The sequence below is a fragment of the Cyprinodon variegatus genome, unplaced genomic scaffold, assembly GCF_000732505.1.
Source record: "Cyprinodon variegatus isolate N-32 unplaced genomic scaffold, C_variegatus-1.0 Scaffold280, whole genome shotgun sequence".
Taxonomy (NCBI): Eukaryota; Metazoa; Chordata; class Actinopteri; order Cyprinodontiformes; family Cyprinodontidae; genus Cyprinodon; species Cyprinodon variegatus.
The window spans coordinates 824,718-843,426 of record NW_015150733.1 but is presented as its reverse complement, the minus strand read 5'-3'; positions in this window follow the sequence as shown (position 1 = coordinate 843,426).

Sequence of the window (18,709 nt, the reverse complement as noted above, 5' to 3'; positions counted from 1 at the left end):
CACCTTGTTACAGTCATCCAATGCTTAGAGAAAATGTTTTCCTTCTAACCGATTCCTTTTATTTAGTTAATTTTGTTACATTCAAGGTCAAGAAACTTGCTTTTATTCTGACTCTTAAAGGAGGTGGTCACATTTTCCAGCTGCTCTGCAACTCCCTGATCTGTCCCTGCTTTGCTGTGTTTTTGTCTTTTCTGAGCCGTCTCTTCATTTCACCCGAATTCCAACAATGGATTTGTTCGGTTGGTCTCTCAATGCAATGATCTAATTTTCTCAACTAAAAGACAGGGAAAAGGGGACTCGTCCTGTCCTGCCAGGACATATTTTGTGGGAGCATGGAGGATGGTATGTTTTACAATGTCGTCAGTGGAGGATTTTGAAGATGTATTGTTTTTTGGATTTCTCCTGTTTGGATTTGGAGGATACCTGATGTACAGTATCTACAATTACAGAGAAGGTCGCTGGCAATTTGAGCATTGATTAGGCTGCCGACAGTGGTTGATGCCCTCATAAAGGCTGTGAATTAACAAGACCGAGAGCTGAGCCGTATGCTGGGTGCAATTGAACGGAGGCTGGCTGTTGTGGTTGAGCTCAAAGGTGGGATGGGATAATATCTTGGATGTGCACACTTGCTTGAAGGTGTAAAAGCCCAACAAATTTGGAATATTGGGTTTGCCACGTAGAGCCAGCAAGAAAAGACTCAAGGCTGCCGAGAAATTCCTCTGCAGCCTGCTCTCACAACAATGAGTGTTATTTTGGATTCGGCCTCCCCCCTTATCAAAATGTCTTCTGGAAGTTATGGTAAGAGTGCATAGAACAACTCTCCTACCCGCGAACACCTGTGGATGCGCCAAGAACTGTAGTGCCGGTTGATAAACTTCTATCTTATCCTTCTGCTAAAATGTTTGTCTCGTGTTACATTTGCTTTTCTTGTAGTGAGGAAATTGAAATCTCGATTACAATGTAAATTGCAGTTGACAATAAAGAAATTGATATTTTTTTTTATTATTGTTACTATTGGATAAGGAACTGAATAAATACAAAAACTGAGGTGTGAATGGTGGATTTCACCCAATCTTCTTTACGGTAATGTTTTAATTGCCATGCTGTCGCAAGATTTGTATTATGAACTCATAAGAGAGTGCGTGAAGCAAACTGGGTTCGGGCTTGTGGACATTCCCTTGCAGAAATTTATGGTATTATAGTTTTCAGCAAACATTGCCATTGGTATGGCTGCTGTGTTCTCTTTTGTCAGGTTTTGGCTTGGAACTCTGCCATGAATTTCATGTTACTTAGTGTCTTTTGTGTTTATCATGGATCCAAAGCAAGTACTTTATGCACTGAATACAGGTAAACTTACATTTTCCAGGTCTTCCATCGTTTTTCTTACGTCTGTAGAAAAATGTATTCTATCACTAATATAGAGGGACTTATTATTACAATTTTTTCTGCAATGTCAGCTTATACATTTGTGTGCTTCTGTGGGATTGTGCACATTGGTTGCATTGTGAGAATCTCTAACCACCGAAACTTAAACATCTTAATAATTATCTTTTCCTAAAAATACTGTGTGAAACACCAGAGTCATCTGGAATCTCCACAAACCAAAACAGAAGTTTAGCAGCTTTCCTGATTTCAATTGCTTCTCCCTCAGGTAAATTTCAAAGTATTAGAACATGCAACAAATGTAAAGAGATGCTCCTGTGTGTCATCTTTCGCAAAACACACATTTTACACCACTTGTTGTACTTCAATTGAGACATGAAGCCAAATGCATTTTTTCCCCCTGTTTACTATGTGGCAGTGAACTCCATGCCTCAATGGAATTTAAGCATCCACATTTGCCTTCCATCCAGGGCCCCCTACTGTCGATAACAACAGAATCTACCGTGCCTCACCCACCGAAATCAATTTCTACACTCTACGAAGTCACTACCAGGCCAGAGGAAGACATATGCACTGTCAGTATCAAATCTAATCAAGTCCAGAACTCGGTACCTGTTATGGCTGCTCACATTCAGAACAGTCCTAATGGCACTGTTGGTACTGTTTGCGTGTCAGTATTCAGACTCCTAATGTGCATGATATGCACAGTTGCACTTTCTCTGGGACACATTACATTTTTCACACAGTAGATGGTCAATACACTTTCTTGTAATGTCATCCTGTCGTGTCCATTTTTTCCCCCACAATAATAGCTATCTGTTGTTTCATAAGTAATTTGGAGCAAAATTAAATCATCTTTGGTTACACACCACTCCTTCCTGTCTGTCTACCACTTTGTCTTTCTCCTTTTGTACCTACCTCCCTCTCCATTTCTCTTTCTGCCTCTAAATAATTACCTAAATGAATCTATTACCGGCCTGGCCTCTGCATTAACTGAAATGCCAGCCTCTTTGGGAAAGTGATGCATTCCACTGAAGGTATAATGCTTAGGGGGGCATGCTGTAGGAAAGATCCTATCTGAGAGGAGACAAATGTGGTGGGGCTCACAACATTTTCTGTTTAAGACAATTTACCGTCCTTATTTGAAGGGGGAAAAAACAACAGAATTTGCACATCTGAGGAAAGAGAAAAGGCCTGAAATTAAGCCCAGTGATCACTGTCAAAGTGATTGATTGGCTGCTTGGCTGTTGTAACAGCATCAAAGTATTTTGCTATTAAATAGAAAACCTTTGATCAAATGAATGTTAAGGCTGACTACTACTCAGCGCCTGCTTTGCTTGCATCCCTGTGTGGCTTCTTGATCTCATTTTTGAATACCAGTGATACAGACAGAGATTCCATTATCACTCTCAAAAGAGTCCAAGGACTAAACTGTAAATAAAACAACAAAACGACAAAGCCTTTGAAGTAAAGAAAAGGTGTTGTGGAATTGTGTATATCTGACAGAGTTGTTCTGATCATTGTTTGCCTAACTGGACTCAAGGACAGAATTTACAGTGAAAAATCATTTTATAATATTATTTGTCAATATCAACAAAGATTGGACCCTCAATTGTGTTACTGCTGAGATAATTCATCACACTTATTGATTTAAAGTAAAGTTATGGCTTTGAAAGGTTTCTGACGTCTTGGTTGGTGTGGCAAATAAGGACATAAAAGGGATGTTTAACACCTTAAAGGGACAGGTGCAACTACTTGTTTCCTGTATTTTAATTTTCCTCCCAGAAGAAATCTGATTGAAGCACAGATTTGGCTATATCAACTGCACTTCACCTAATGATTTTGTCTTGGGCTATTGTTGAAAATGTTCACTTGATGGTGAGTTTAGTGGCATTGCTGGTTGTTCCCCATCTGCTAAGGCCACAAGGCAAGACAATTTTACTTCTATAGCCCAACTCAGTACAAGATCAGTATAATTTAAAGTTTTTTACATAAATAAGATAAAAGAATAGAAGAAAAATATAAGTTTAATAAAAGCAAATAAAGAATAAAAAATAAACCAAAAAAATCCATCACAACCTTATAATAATAGTTCAGTTAGCTGTGGCAGCTCCAAAAAAATTGCATTTTATAACTTTAACTCAAAGGAACTCAGGATTTCTGCACTTTTACAGTCTTGTGGGAATTTGTTCCAGATAAGTGGAGATTAGGAACTAAATGCTGCTTCACCATGTTTGGTTCTAGTTCTGGGTAAACAGGGCTGCAGTGAAACCAACTTTTGTTTTTAGGTCTTTTAGCCTGCTCTGTTACTTGGGCAATGGACAAAAGGCCAGACCCATTGGCTAATGAAGAATAATCTGATTTAAACTTTATTAAGCAAAGATCCTAAATCTTCCAATTGTTTTTTTTATTATTATTTTGTAAGACACTAACCAGGAACTTAACGAGTTTACAAATGTTACATTGAAGGAGCCAGCTGACAATGTGCAAAAATGTAATTAAGCTTAAACTGCAGGTGTTGTGTGTTTCTTGAAAAATTGGGGTACTTGTCCGTAAATGGTCACTGTAGAGATATGATTGACCATCATATCAGGGAGTTTAAATTTTGGTTCCAAAAAAAATGGTAAACAAAAAAATTCTTTATTCCTCCTTCAGACAGTGCAAATGGGATTAAAATTCACTCTGCTTTTTGGGCGGCTTCACAAAATTATGACATTTAAATATTTCACATTTGTCAGTTTACTGTTAACCTAGACTAGTCAATCAATCCTGTTTCAATTTGCCTCATTCTTGCATTACACAGTCACTTAAGGCATTTAACCATTGATTGAGTAGGTCCCGTGCTTCAGCCCAGCTGTTAATCTAAAAATCCCATGCTGTAATGTAACAGAAGTCTGTACAAAACAGTGAGCAGCTTTTATACTGCAAGTATGTAGTAGAGAGAAATTCTTAAATTTGCAGTGAACAAAAAAGTTCTGATGAACGAAACTATACATATACTGTTGGCCTCACACTTTACCTTCATATTTCTCAGTTTGTGTGGAATTGCTTGCAGCTGATTGTGGATCTTCTGTTGTCTATCTGCCCTATAGAACTTGATTATTGTAATCTCTACTAAGTCATCATAACTCACAAAAAAATACCTCAAATATTTATTTTTAAAACATGTCACCATTCAAAGGATTTGAAGTATATTTAATGTTTAAAAACATCTAGGTTTATATGTAAAAAAATTAAAATAAAATAAAATAAAACAAGAACAGCCAGTGCACCCAGAGCTTGCTTAAAGTCTGTGTTTTGACAAATTTGTTGTGAATCAAACAGGTGCACAGCTATTGAATCGTATGCATTTTATTCATAAAGGCTAATTCACTAATGGTGTCCTAATTGCAGTATGAGTATGAACATAGCTGACATTACTTTTCCCACTTCATGTTGTAGGTAATATGTAGGATATTCAGGCACAGCTTATTATCTAATCTTAGTAGGTATATCTGAGCAACATTTTTGGCATGGTCATCCAATTTTCCTGATGTGGGATGGTTAGGGATGAGTGCACCAGTCAGTCATCTCCAAAATCCATAGCTGCACAGAGGACGTAAGAAGTTTATCCAGCCCCAGTGAGACATGGGTCCTCCCAGTGCACCTTTCTGACGCTGGTCAATCTAAACCACCAAAAAAGCCATCCATCATCATGTCCCGGGAGGTCAGTCAGATCTCTGAACACAAACTCCGTCCTCATTCTCCAATTAGTATAGTCCTTGTGCAGAGCCGAGGTTATCCTAGCCGAGGTTATTCTTTGACAACTACACATGCCTTTAAACAGCAATGTATGGACATACAGTACGCTATGTTCTTCTTGTCAACCTTATGTTTTGGTTTTCTTTTTTTTTTTTTCCAAGTTAAAATGAAAGTGCCTCTTTAAGAATAAATTATTTTCCTCAGTGCAAAGACCAATGTACGTTTACATGACCAAAACATTAGAATATTTACAGTCTACATCCAGCTGAGGTTGTGCTGTTATTTTTTGAGATGCGTTTTATTATTGGCCACAGGTAGAGCAACTCAATTTAACCATTAAGATTAAATTGTACAAGCAATACCTTGTAAACGAAACATAAAATCTGTTACTCCCTATGTTTTTAAAAAAAACCAACCAATCAAAAAAAAATCCAATTATATTGTCATGGATTTGTTCAATTATGAAATTTGCATGAATTACACATGACTTTTGCTCAAAATATTGAGCTGTATGTTTTCTGTTTTCATAAATGAGGTCTCAGGTCACTGGCTATCCCGCTACCTACCAACACAATCACATCTGTTTTCCCAAGACATTGAAAAACAGGATTCTGCAGCTGTTTCATCAGACTCTTTGCCTAAACTGTGTACACTAAACCGATTAAACCGAACTAAAGACTAATGAGCTAATGACACCCTCTCTCTATAGTTGACAAAATTTCAAGATTCTTGTTTATGACATAATTTGCAGCTCATATATTTTGATATATGGGCTGCCTAGGAAAACTTGATTTATTGCTACTCATCACACAAAGAGTGTTTTCTATAAGCACTTTCTAGAACATTGGTTAATTTGATCAAGAAACATTTAATTTATGATCTTTTAACATTTTTATTACTTGAACAATTGACATGATGTTATCTACAAGATTGGCCCACCCAAGATAAAAGCCAATATAAACAAAGCTTTGACAAACACAAGATAGTTTTACTGCTGTCATAGTGAGGCACATTACCTTAGGCATTCACAATGTTCCACCCTCCACATGCTAGAGGTAATGCTTGTCAGAATTGCATTATTTCCCACTGAATAGATTTAGACTTCTACTGGATTATTTTACAAAATTCCTTTGTCCTCCTTGCCTTTGTAATGCCAAAGACTGACATTGTTGTCACAGACTGCTGCAGGTGAGGGTTGTTTGCATTTGGCGAAAAATCCCACAAGACTCCTAAATTAATTGACAGTTGGGGTTATGTTAACTGCAAAGTCGTCAATGAGGAAGGGAGGCTTACTGTAATTCAACCGAATATTTCAGACATATTTTGAGGACAATATTAAACATCTGCGTGGCAGTTCTTGTTATTTATTGTTTTACCCATCCTGTCTGTTTATTCCAATTTCTTTCTTATATAAATTGTGCTTACAATTTCAGCTATGTGGTTATGGCCATTCAGTTTAATAGAACAAACTATTTCCAGTTTATTTCTGCACATCTAGCAGCTAAAGTCCTGTCTTGAGTTGCAAACCTTGACCCTTGATCTATTTGTTCCTGTTCTATGGTTACCACCTCTGTCCTCTTGAATGAAATCCTGTATCCTATTGTAACACTTTTATGTATAGCCCATTTTATAAATATGAAGCTGGTATAAGCCATTCAGAGGCTTGCTTCTCAATAATGGTGAAAGGATATCCTGCTGTTCTAATAGATTAGGTTTGTGCCATCTGATTGAGAAGTAATTCAGTAGGTGACCAGTAGCTGTCATCGTCAAGGATATTTGCTACATCATTCTGTATCTCAGCTATAAAGCTAGCTAATCCTCAACCTTCCTTCTATTCACCATACAGTCTCTGGGAACTGGACTTTGAACAATCCATGCATTATGTATATATGTATGTCTGACTAGAGTCTGTATTAGTGGCCTGGACTTAATTGTTCAACTATTCTTCTAGGACCCATTTTACTCTCTGTAAGTAGTTGTTTCTGAAATTCTTGCGGTCAAAGTAAAGTTATCTTCTTCATTAGGGTTCCTAAGGTATTTTAACTTTTTATTAACTTTAGTGTACTTCTTATTTGATTTTAATCAATTCTTTGCCACTTCAGTTGCTCTATGTAGCTTCATAATGTTTATTATTATTATTTCTTTTTTTATTACACTGTCACGAGTACAGAGCAACACAATGAACTCTCTGCATTTAACCCATCTCCTTTGGGAGCAGTGGGCTGCCACTGTGCGGCGCCCGGCGAGCAGTGTCAGGTTAAGGGTCTTTGCTCAGACACCCAGAGTGGCAGTCTGTGGGAGTGGGGCTTGAACTTAGAACTTTTAGATATTAAGGGAAATGCCCTAACCACTGGGGGGTTCACATTGCATGTTGGACTTTTATTCATTATCTTCACTACTCCTCTGGGAGGGGCTGACTGGCTGTTTACCAGCTGTTCACCAACTGTTTACCCTGTGCACACATGTGCAGTGCTGTTCCTGTCAAGCAACGTTGTTGTTGTAGATATACACAAAGGGCGTATCTATTACAAAAATAAAACAAAACAAAGCATAACACAAAAAATAACAAACATAAAGCAGGAGTAAGCAATCTTAACAAAAAAAAAAATGTTGGTACACATATTCTGCATATGAAACTAATCTCAGAATGCAGAGATTACTTTTCATGTTTTACAGTATTCTTCAGAGTAAAAGGGTAGAATGACAAGTTTGGGGTAGTTTAATATGCTTAAACCACAGCTTTATTGAAAAATTTAAACCTAGGCGTTGTTATTAATATCTGACCTGCAGATAGAGTAAATAGCTTCCCTAGAAGCTCTGTAATGGTTTGAAGATCTCAAAAGGCAGCAAAATGATCAAAATCATATTTTGAGGAAATTGGTAAATGGTAATATGCATTATAAATCGACCAATGCAAGCTCTGAAAGAGACATACAAAAACAGAAACTTTTGAATGACTTTAACAAAGTCTGGACACTAAGATGGTGTGGGTTTGCCTTAAAAAGGCCACTAGGTCTTGAAAATCCTCCATTACAGAATTCAATCATTCCTATAAAACACTGTGGGCTGAAAAAATAATTTTGAGTCTAGATGATTATAGGCACAAATAATAACTTTGTACTAATTCAAATGCTGTAATAAGGCGTACTACCTTAATGAGATCCTGACATAAAAGTGTGTTTCACTTTATGTTATTTTGTCAGTTATCTCCAGGGACATTGGGTCGTAACCTAGTTATTTTTTTTTTCTTTTATTGTATAAAAAGGAAAATAGTTTCCCTCCGGATTCAGGAATTTATTATTATGTAGTCAATAGTGTTGCAATTAGATGTAAAAATATATAGTTATAACAACTAGGTGCTAAGAGGGGACCGTTGGTTAAGGCAAGACTGTTCACATCTCTAGAAATAAACCAAAGCTGTTGACATTTCACACTGTGAATAATGTTTCACTGAGACAAAGACTCAACCCTGTGGCCAATTCCATTCTCTCTAGCAGAAGCCACCGCAAAGCTATGGTTGAATATGTATTAATTCTTAACTTATTGGAACCTTTTGATGCATTAATTAGAGCTAACCCCACATTGATATGACTGGCCGTTTGACATTTAGCATCTTGACTGAATGTGTTTTTCAGATTGCTCCAATTCATTTCTTCCTAGTCTAAATAAATATTTCAATCATCTAAAATAAAAATTCTTCCTTCCTTAGATGAGCATTTTAACTATACTAAATATAAATTCTTACTAGTACGAATTACATCACATTTCCCTTTAATGTGCATTGTATTTGCTGTATTGTATTTACATCTACACATCTAAAATGTCTTAATCTTTCTTAAAATACACATGGTAAAAATCTATAAAATATTCTAGATATCCAGATATGCAATTATTAACAACAAGACCAGTAGAAGTGTCAACTACTATCAACTACTGATACAAATGAGATACATCAAAACATATTTTGAATAACATTCTTCATAATAATGGGGCTTCGTATTTAAACATTAAAATTGGCTTAACCAGTTTTTGGAAAGTTACTTGAAAAAAGCAACTAGTTATAGTTAGTTCTTCAAAAAAGTACTACAAAGATAGTAACAGTTGATGCTCAGTGTAACTGACTTGTTACTAGCCAAAGTAATTTTTGTAGTTACTATCTATGATCTAATGTCACAGAATTTAGAAACTTTCTTGTTACTGGAATTTCAATCTGAAAAACTCATACGGAGAAAAAAAAATAATTAGACAAATTTATTGATACAATTACTTGGAAACATAGCACTGTATTCTGATTGGTATGCATGAACAGGGGTAAAGAACAGGGCTGTTTTCCCCCCAGGCCTGCAACTGATGGTGGAGTGGAGATGGATGAAGTTGGTAAGTAAGACTGCTGGTTAGCGAGATGGTATGCTGAGCTTTATGGGGAGATCCAGTGGACTGTGTGAGCTGATACTAGAGCTTCATTCAGGGGCCTGGAAGATGGAAGTCCAGTTTGGATAATACAGGTTGAGAGAACCTGTCCATGATGAGCAAGCATGAAGTGACAGTGGAGAGGAAAAACTCCCTGTTGGGAAGAAACCTCTGGCAGAACCAGTCTCAACATGGCGGTCTTCTGCTGGATCAGTTAAGATGAGACGGGGAACCCAGTAAGAGTGTGGGAGAAATGAAACTCTGATGAACTTTTAGCTACAATGGTGGAGGAGGGGCTGGAAGTGGGTTGAAATGGTGTCATCAGAATGAAGTCACACAGCAACACCACTGCCTGCGCACTATAGGTAGCAGATGAGTTGCGGATCTGAGGCCTTTTATGATTAACTTTGGATGCTGATTGGCTTTCGTGGAGGTGTGGTTCAAAGCTGATTGGCTGTGTCGTTGGCCGATGAAGGCGAGTGATCGGTTTATTCAGCTGAACTTCCACCTAGGCTCCATTTAAAATAAAATCAGATGTTCAAGAATCGAATAATAGAGGTTTGTTAATAATTAATTAAGTAAAGGTTTACACATGTGAAAACATCGATAACTTATCTGAACTATTTTGGTTTGACAAGTGAGTTGCAATGTGATCATGCAGATGTGATCCAGTTTGTTTCAGTGGCGGCTGCTTCTGCACTGACAAAAATAATGCAACCGTTTTTGGCATTTACGTAATCATATTTAGTTACTTTAACACAATTGTTTAATGTTAGCAGGGTAGGACAAAAAACATTTTGTTAAAGTAACTAAATATGATTAATTATATGCCAAAGTGGTTGCATAATTTTTTTTTTCAGTGTGTCTGAAACAGGTGGAGCTCAATGGAGTTAAATCAATCCAAACGTCACATATTGCTTTTACAAATGTTGAAACACATGAAGCACCTCACAGCACTACTTACCTCAATAAACAGTGGCTCAAACATCAATAGCAATTTCTCATACAAACTGACAGGCAGAGCCCTGCTGCTCCCGAGCGGAGGGGAGATCAAGAGCGGACTCAAAAGCCGATTACTGCGCAACATACTCACAAAATTGGGTACTACTTAGTTCATATTTAATGCTGTTCAATGACTACATTTATGTGGTTTGAAAATGCATAGTTTACGAATAATTTTATGAAATTTACAAGGGAGGTTAAGCCTCTCTAATATTAAATGAGAGATTGCCACAGGTTTGTTTAGAATAAAAGAAAAGATATTTTAAAACTTTATATTTCTGCACATTCATAGCCTGAAATTGGCTGTAAGGTATTAATGAGGCTAAAGAATTATTATTGCACGATTTCAAAAAAAAAAAAAGAAAATACCCTAGCAGATCATATGATCCCTATATTTTTGCGTGAGAAAACATAAACCATGCGGGTAAAATAATTCTAACCCTAAGAAAGTAAATAACGTGTTGATTATGGCAGCAGCTGTCAGTCCCTGCTAAGATGGTGTGATGAGCTAGGTTAAATTACAAATTGTGATGTTTATAAAGTCTTTGTTCCTGCACATATTGAGCTTTCAACGACCCCCTTTTTTAAGCGCTTTCATTGAAATGGGGGTTCTTCACCATCATCTATTGTCTATCCTTGTTGTGCTTCACTTCTACGTGCACCACATCTGCATAAATGTGCACATTGCTGTCACTTGCACTTACACCAGGAAACTATTGTGCTTTTTTTATACACCTGAAGTGTAACAAAGCTGTTTAAGGCATGGTAATGATTAATGTGTTACTTTACAGAGCTAGTTACTGGAAAAGTTATGTAATTACTTTAACATGTTACTAGATAGCTAGATAGTCCCAACACTATATCACTCATTACAGTTCAGACTAGTATGGATTTACATTTGTGATCTACATTTGGAAAAACAGAGATAAGCTTTAAATAAATGTCAAAATGGCCTGCCATATGGGTATCCTGATATTTTAACACAAGTACAAAGACACACAAACACCGACTTGGTTTGAGGAAAGAACAAAGACACATGGGCATACATGATCAAATGCTACCATTCTGTTTTTCAGTGGTATGACAGAAGATATACAGTAAACGCATGCTGCATAAACATATGCATGCAGCTTTGTATACAGATGCCAATGTGAGTCCAATATACTTGGGACTCCTTTCCAAAGACATACATCTGTAATCCTGCATGCTTATGGCCTCTGTGCATAAATCAGACACACAAACACCAAACTCTATACACAAACACATTCAAATTCATCCCAAATAGCAATCCTTTTGTTAAAGGGGAAAGTGGGGGCCTAGGATGGGCATGGAGTGCTGCTACCTAACGTACATAATGAAAAGTGCAAGCTCCGTCATTTTCTGTAGATAAAGGTGTCCTGATGAGAGCTGGAGACAATAGCAGGACATTAATCTCCTTGACGTACCAAGCTTTTGCTTTAAAACACTCGCTTTCTCCATTCGGGCTTAGTTTATCTATCCAAAGCTATACTCTTCAAAAAACATATTTAGTTCCACACACACACACACACACACACACACACACACCTAAACCAACAGAAGAACCTTTTCTAAGAGGACAGCAGAAAATTGCTGGAGAAATAATCTAAATAAATAGAACTAGATGCAGAGATTACATTCTGAAAATGTATTCACGCAGATACAGGCTTATAACCATGCATGCTTTTTTTTCAGATTGTAAGAAAACAATAGTAATATTTAAGGTAGTCATTATCTGATGCTCTTGGGAGCAGCAAGAGTTTTGTTAAGGTTTTTTTTTATTATTATTTGCAGTTTTCATGTATAAAATACAAAAACCTGTGGATTTTCCATTTTAACTTGATCTATTTTGCAGTTGTGATATGTTGTGAGAGTCTGTCACCATACTTTGTACCATAGTATAGAAACAAGAAGACAATTGTGATTTGGTCTTTGACCCTTTTAAGTTTGAACTGAGACAGCTTCTTAAAATACAGAAAAAAATTTAATGACTGGTTTACTGGAATACTTATACAACAACCATACCCACTATACATATACATACACATCTATATATACACATATAAATATATATGCTCGCCTGGTGGTAGAACAATAGCCTACTGAACACTGCATTACACTGAAGAAAAATAGCAGCTGGTAAAATATTCAAGTGGAGAAAGTCAAATATTCAAATATTTGACTTTCTCCATCAGTCACTGTGGGTTGCAAATAAAAAAAAGAAAAGAATTTCAACATGTTTCTATACTTTAATATATTGAATTTGAAGAGATAAAAAAGATGACCACATACAATTACCAAATAACATGTAATTCTGAAGATCTTGGTGTATATAACAATTATTATTGTCCACTGAAATATATTTGATGAACATGAAAGTGAAGTTGAACATCTCCCATGGCCTGCACAGTCACCAGATCTAAACATTTTTGAGCCACTTTGGGGTGTTTTGGAGGAGCGAGTCAGGAAACATTTTCCTCCACCTGCATCACGCCGTGACCAGGCCACTATCCTGCAAGAAGAATGGCTTAAAATCCCTCTGACCACTGTGCAGGACTTGTATATGTCATTCCCAAGACAAATTGATGCTGTATTGGCTGCAAAAGGAGGCCCTACACCAGACTGATAAATTATTGTGATCTAAAACCAGGTGTTTCAGTTGCATTGTCCAACCCCTGTATATATATATATATAAAAAAATAAACGAATTTAAAGATTGCATTTCCGGAGTATTTTGAAGTTACTAAATAATATGTTATGATTCTTACAACTGTGATTATGTCTTTCAACTTGGACCAAGTTAGATTTGCAGAACACAAAGCCAACCTAGCAAAATCCCAAATAAGCAGGAGAGGAAATTAAATCAAGAGCTATATATGAAATAAGTTACCACAAAAGCATCATGTTCTTCCCGATTGTTTTCCTTTTCTTCTCTAACATTGACAGCTCCATCTTTTCCAAAGGTTACAATAAGCTCAAAATTATGAGTTTGCAAATGCCCTTTATATTTCTGTAAGTTTTTGTCTGAATGTTATGCAGGGCAGATTCATCTTAACATTGAAGAACAGCATACAGTGTATTGTTTGTGATAGAAACATCCTCACTCCTAAAACCCAGTTTTTAATATCATCCCAAATATCAAGGTACCTTATAAAGCTTTTCAATAATCTTTTGCTGTGTGATTAATGTTTTTTTGAGCTTTAAGATCACTGATGCTTGGGCATGAGGTGACGTGAGGGTTTGACAAACCTGAACAGCTCAGGAACGGGTGTTGATATGGAATCTCTTAACTTAGAAAATGCTCCTCATTTGTGTGGTTTCCCATGAGGTTTAGCACTGCTTTGCATATGCTAGGCATTTTCCTGCTGATTTTGCAACACAGTGATTTGTGCTTGTGCCCTTAAATTCTGCTGCACAGTTGGAGTATAGTCTTTATAGGCAGTTTCCTCCTTAGCAAAGTTTAGCAAAAAAAGGGCCTTTAATTCAGGCCTTTTTTTTTTATCTTTATCTATTTTTTACAATGATCTGTATAAAAATTGAGATTTAATAAAATAGTTGTTAGTAAATGAATAATTATCAGTACTCTAAAAGCAAATTACTTAGTTTGCCATTATGTTTATTTTCTATTGCCTACCTACAATTAAGACTTAGATCATGAGCAAAATATGAAGATGCTTCATTAAGAACTGCCTTCTTCAGACTTCAAATAACTTGAAGCAGAGCTTGACAATGTTGCCACAAATGCAGTTGATGTTGATGTTGAGGCTGTCCGCAACTTACCGGACAGGTGTGGAGGATGTAGAATTTGTACTTTAGAGATAATGGGCCTAATCCAACAACATTTTCATATTCTTGACATACATTTCACTTTATCTCCTACCGCAGGCTCTTAAGAAAGCACTACATCAGATTCAACAACAGTTCTTCACTTCAGTAAGTGATCCTTATAAATGTGCAGTTCACCTTTGCGTAAGTGAGCGTACGGTCCCAAGAAATATGAATGTGCATAACTACTGGCTAAATTATTCTATATAAGTCTACAAATAAGCCCAAAGGCTACAACTTCCATGCTGTTCATTCATAGAAATTACATTGAAGATGTACAGTAGAAGAAAAGCTACTGGTTTGGAGATCAAAGTTCTGTTGACTGAGAGCTCAACAGCAGCATAAAAAGAAAAGTAAAAGTCAAGGAGGGGTGTATAAATCACAATAGCTTGTAAATGATATGGTTGAACTGCTACAGAAGTAAAAAACATAAGTAAAAATTATTTGACCTGAAAACAACTGCTTACTGGCGCAGTGGGTAACACTGCTGCCTTGCAGCAAGAAAGTTCCGGGTTTGAATCCTGGCCTTTCTGCATAGAGTTTGCATGTTCTCCCTCAGCATGTGTGGGTTCTCTCTGGGTACTCTGGCTTCCTCCCACAGCCCAAAAATATTACTCTAAGCTAATTGGCTTCTCTAAATTGACTCTTAGTGTGAGTATATGGGTGATTGGTTGTTGGAGCTAGTTGTCCTGTGATGCACTGGTGACATTTCCAGGGAGTACCTGCCTCTCACCCGTAGACAGCTGGAGATAGGCACCAGCACCACTCTCAACCCTGCTTGCAATAAGCGTGATGGAAAATGAATGGCTGGATGATCTGAAAACAGTCAATGAAAACTACTGATAGAGGCGAGAGGTCTAACATATCATGTAAATGCTCTATCAACCATTACAATCAACCAGCAGGATGCAACGCTCTCCAAAATCTCCTTTTATTACACATGCACACGTGTACTGTACATCTCCAGATCACGTCTTTGTGTTCAAGTTCTCTTTAAGTGACTTTTTAACAGTCAGATCTGATCAGGTTGTAGCTGTAGATAATTAATTCAGCTTTGCAACTTTGGTTAATCACAGTTCATTCATTTTTTAAACAGGGGTCATATGAATATTCTTGTAAAAGTCTTCAAACACAAATTAGGGCTTTCATCACAGCAAAATTCCTCTGTGTGGAGTTTGAAGAAGAAATCAATTGCCAGAAGTAGTTGCTCAGATAAATCAAATGCCCCAAATGACTGTTCTTTCAATACTACCTAATCCACAAACCTAGCAAGTTAAACTGACAAATTAAGACTTTAATCATTCATGACTTGACACAACATAAGCACCTGATTGGCTGTAGGGATGACTGTAAGTCATTCTATTTGATGTCAGACAACATCTGTTTGAGCTATTGGTCCCTTGCCAAGTGAATGGGTAATTGTCATCTGATTAAACTGGTTGACCGTATCGGCACAGGTTTTTTTTTTTAAAGCCCAAAAATGGAATGCCGATGAATTGCTAAGCCTCTGACCATACATAGCATCAAAAAGCCCTCTGACCCATGTCTGAATGTCTTTCTGACTGGCAGGGGCAAAGGAGAGTTTGTTGGAACCTCCTAATGGGGGCCTCTGACAAGTGCGTCCAAGCCTGCTAACGATGACAGAGGAACTTCCCACGCAATCAGCCACTGCATCAGTCTCCCAGGGAGAAAGTGGTGTGTGTGCATGTGTTAGAAGTAGGGAGGTTGCATATGAGTGTGTGTAAGTACGTGTGTGTATGTGTGTCTATATGCATGTGCAAGCTGGAGGGATGATGGCAGGCAGTTGACATTTGCCTGGCAGAACATGCAGGCTTAAGTAACAATATTTGAAGCTATTAAAATATGACATGTTTGCACAGCATGTTTGGTTAAGTTAAATGTTTATTTATTAACACATAAACTTCAAACAAATGTAGAAAAATATATGTTAACAGTTAGCATTTAGACCATGCAAAAGTTTTCACATCCCTTTGTACATTTCACATCATAAAATTGCAGTTGACAAACAACTAGTGGATAATTTAAAGTATAAATATCTAATAAATAATACATTTATTAAAACTTGCTTGACCGATCTCTTCTGATGCACACTAATCAAAGCCTCTACTCTGGCATCTCTTCTTCTGCATGACTAGTAAAGGCATATGGTCACTCCTGGACAATCAACAAAAGAGGGAGCGTTGTGTGTTCTGAATGACACCCCAACGCACCAGAAAAACATTCTGGGATTTGTAGTATAAGCAGTGCATCTGCTTTTCTGTCTACCCGAGAGCCAGCTCTACTGCACATTTAAAAATATGTCACTGACACAACTGAGCAACAAATTGGCCACCTATGCTTCAGGTGGACGGGGATGTACTTCAGTCCTCCTGTCTTATCCTTATGTTCATATTGTTGTATGTTTACTGGTGTTCTTCAACCAATATTCCGGCCCTTACAAAAGAGTTGTCTGTATAATGTTCAAGTTCAGGTTTATATCAAATTAAAAATGTCAAATTATGCCATGCATTATCCATTTAAGTTCTAATGTATTTTACCTTACATGGTCATACATTAATATGAAATGGAGATGGTGAAAAGGAGCATGATGAAGACGTCTTATTGTCCATGCACCTTTGTGATGGCTGCAGAAAAATTGATGACCCAATAACAATGATCCATTTAATACATTAGTTACCCACTATCAAGCTTTTCTAAAACAATATTTTAAATAATTTTAGAAGTCTAAGCAATCTTACCCACTTCAACTTTAAAATTCTATTTATTTACATTCCTTTGGCTGCATCTCCTTGAACATAATTTCCAGATATGGCTATTGTTTGGGAACATTTTATAGTGCTCTTTATTGAATTCAATATTCTTACCCCAGCAATTAAGAACTAATGAGGTTAGGGCAAAAGGTACACAGAACTTTCCTTTTCATCTTGTGTCTTCTGTGATCAAAGTCAATTTCTTGTAAAAGTGTTTTAGTACGAACTTGTGCTTAATTTTCCACATGGTTAGTGAAATTTTGAGATTAACCAGGTCTTTAAATTTTAGCAATTTCAGCATCAAAAAATGTAATTTATGTGTTCTTTAAGCAAGAACTTTCAAACATTTGTAATTTCCCCAGAGCTCAATACAATATCTGAAGTTGGGAACAATTAAAGCAGAATATATAAGAAGTAAGGAAGCCTTGTCAAGAACAAATTTCACTTTGTGCAAATTACCTAAATATTTACTCACTTTAGAGTGAATATTCCAAATGTGGGGCTTCCAGCTGAGTTTTGTATATAACATACCTCCCAGAAATTTTAACCTCATAAGTTATGTTTAACAAATGGGGAGTGCTCTATATATGGTTTAATTTTTCAGGGATATAAAGGGATCTGAGTGAAGAAAATGCAAACCAAAATTTTCAATGTTTCTTTTTTTTTTTAAATCCTCTAATTTCAATTTCAAATTATGCTATACTTTGGGCTTGTCTAGCGCTATTAAGTTAATTAAGTGACTTTTTTATTCTTAGCTGATTTAAAAACAACTGTAAATATAGACCAAACATGAATAATCCTCAGACCCAGTAGAAAATAATCATCTCCTGAAGATATCTGCTTTTCTTTGGAAGTGATACTTTATATTTCACGAAAACCTGGTCTTAAAAAAATATGTCGGGCTTCTTCTTTAATGTGGTTCAAAGCATCGTTGCAGGAAATTTTCAGTTCCTATTTTTAGGTCAGCTCCCTCGGCTGCATTTGTGTATAATTCTGAGCTGCAGCTTTTTATACGGATAAAAAAAGACACAGCTGATTTTGGATATCTAATCCACTTGCATCACACCACAGCATGTAAAAAAAAAAAAAAAAAAAAAGTGCCTGAAAGCTTCATACAACTGTTGGCAGCAAAACCAGAAAGTTTGTTTTCACTCCTCTTCCGCTGTCGGCTCTCATTTATAAATCAATGCAAGACACCAGCCGTCATGCAGCCGATTGGTGTTTCGTAACAAGCTTCTCTTGCTTAGTCAGGCTGCATATTTCACCCCTTTCTGCCTCTCTCTCTTGCCTCACTCTCTGTTTTTATCTTTTATGTTTTTTGATTCCTTTCCTCCCGCTCTACTCCTCTTTCTTGGATTTTAATCTGATATTGTACAATGATGTCAGAGGCTGCATGCTATGCGTGCATGCACCCCTTGATAACTAGACTGGTATGAACATATCCGTCCACGCTGCTGGTGTTGTACCGCAGTTAGTTGGCCTTATCTGTGATGTTTAAGTGATGTTAATAAGAGGAACAAGCCACAAAATACTTAATCATCCATCAGCATCAGTACAAG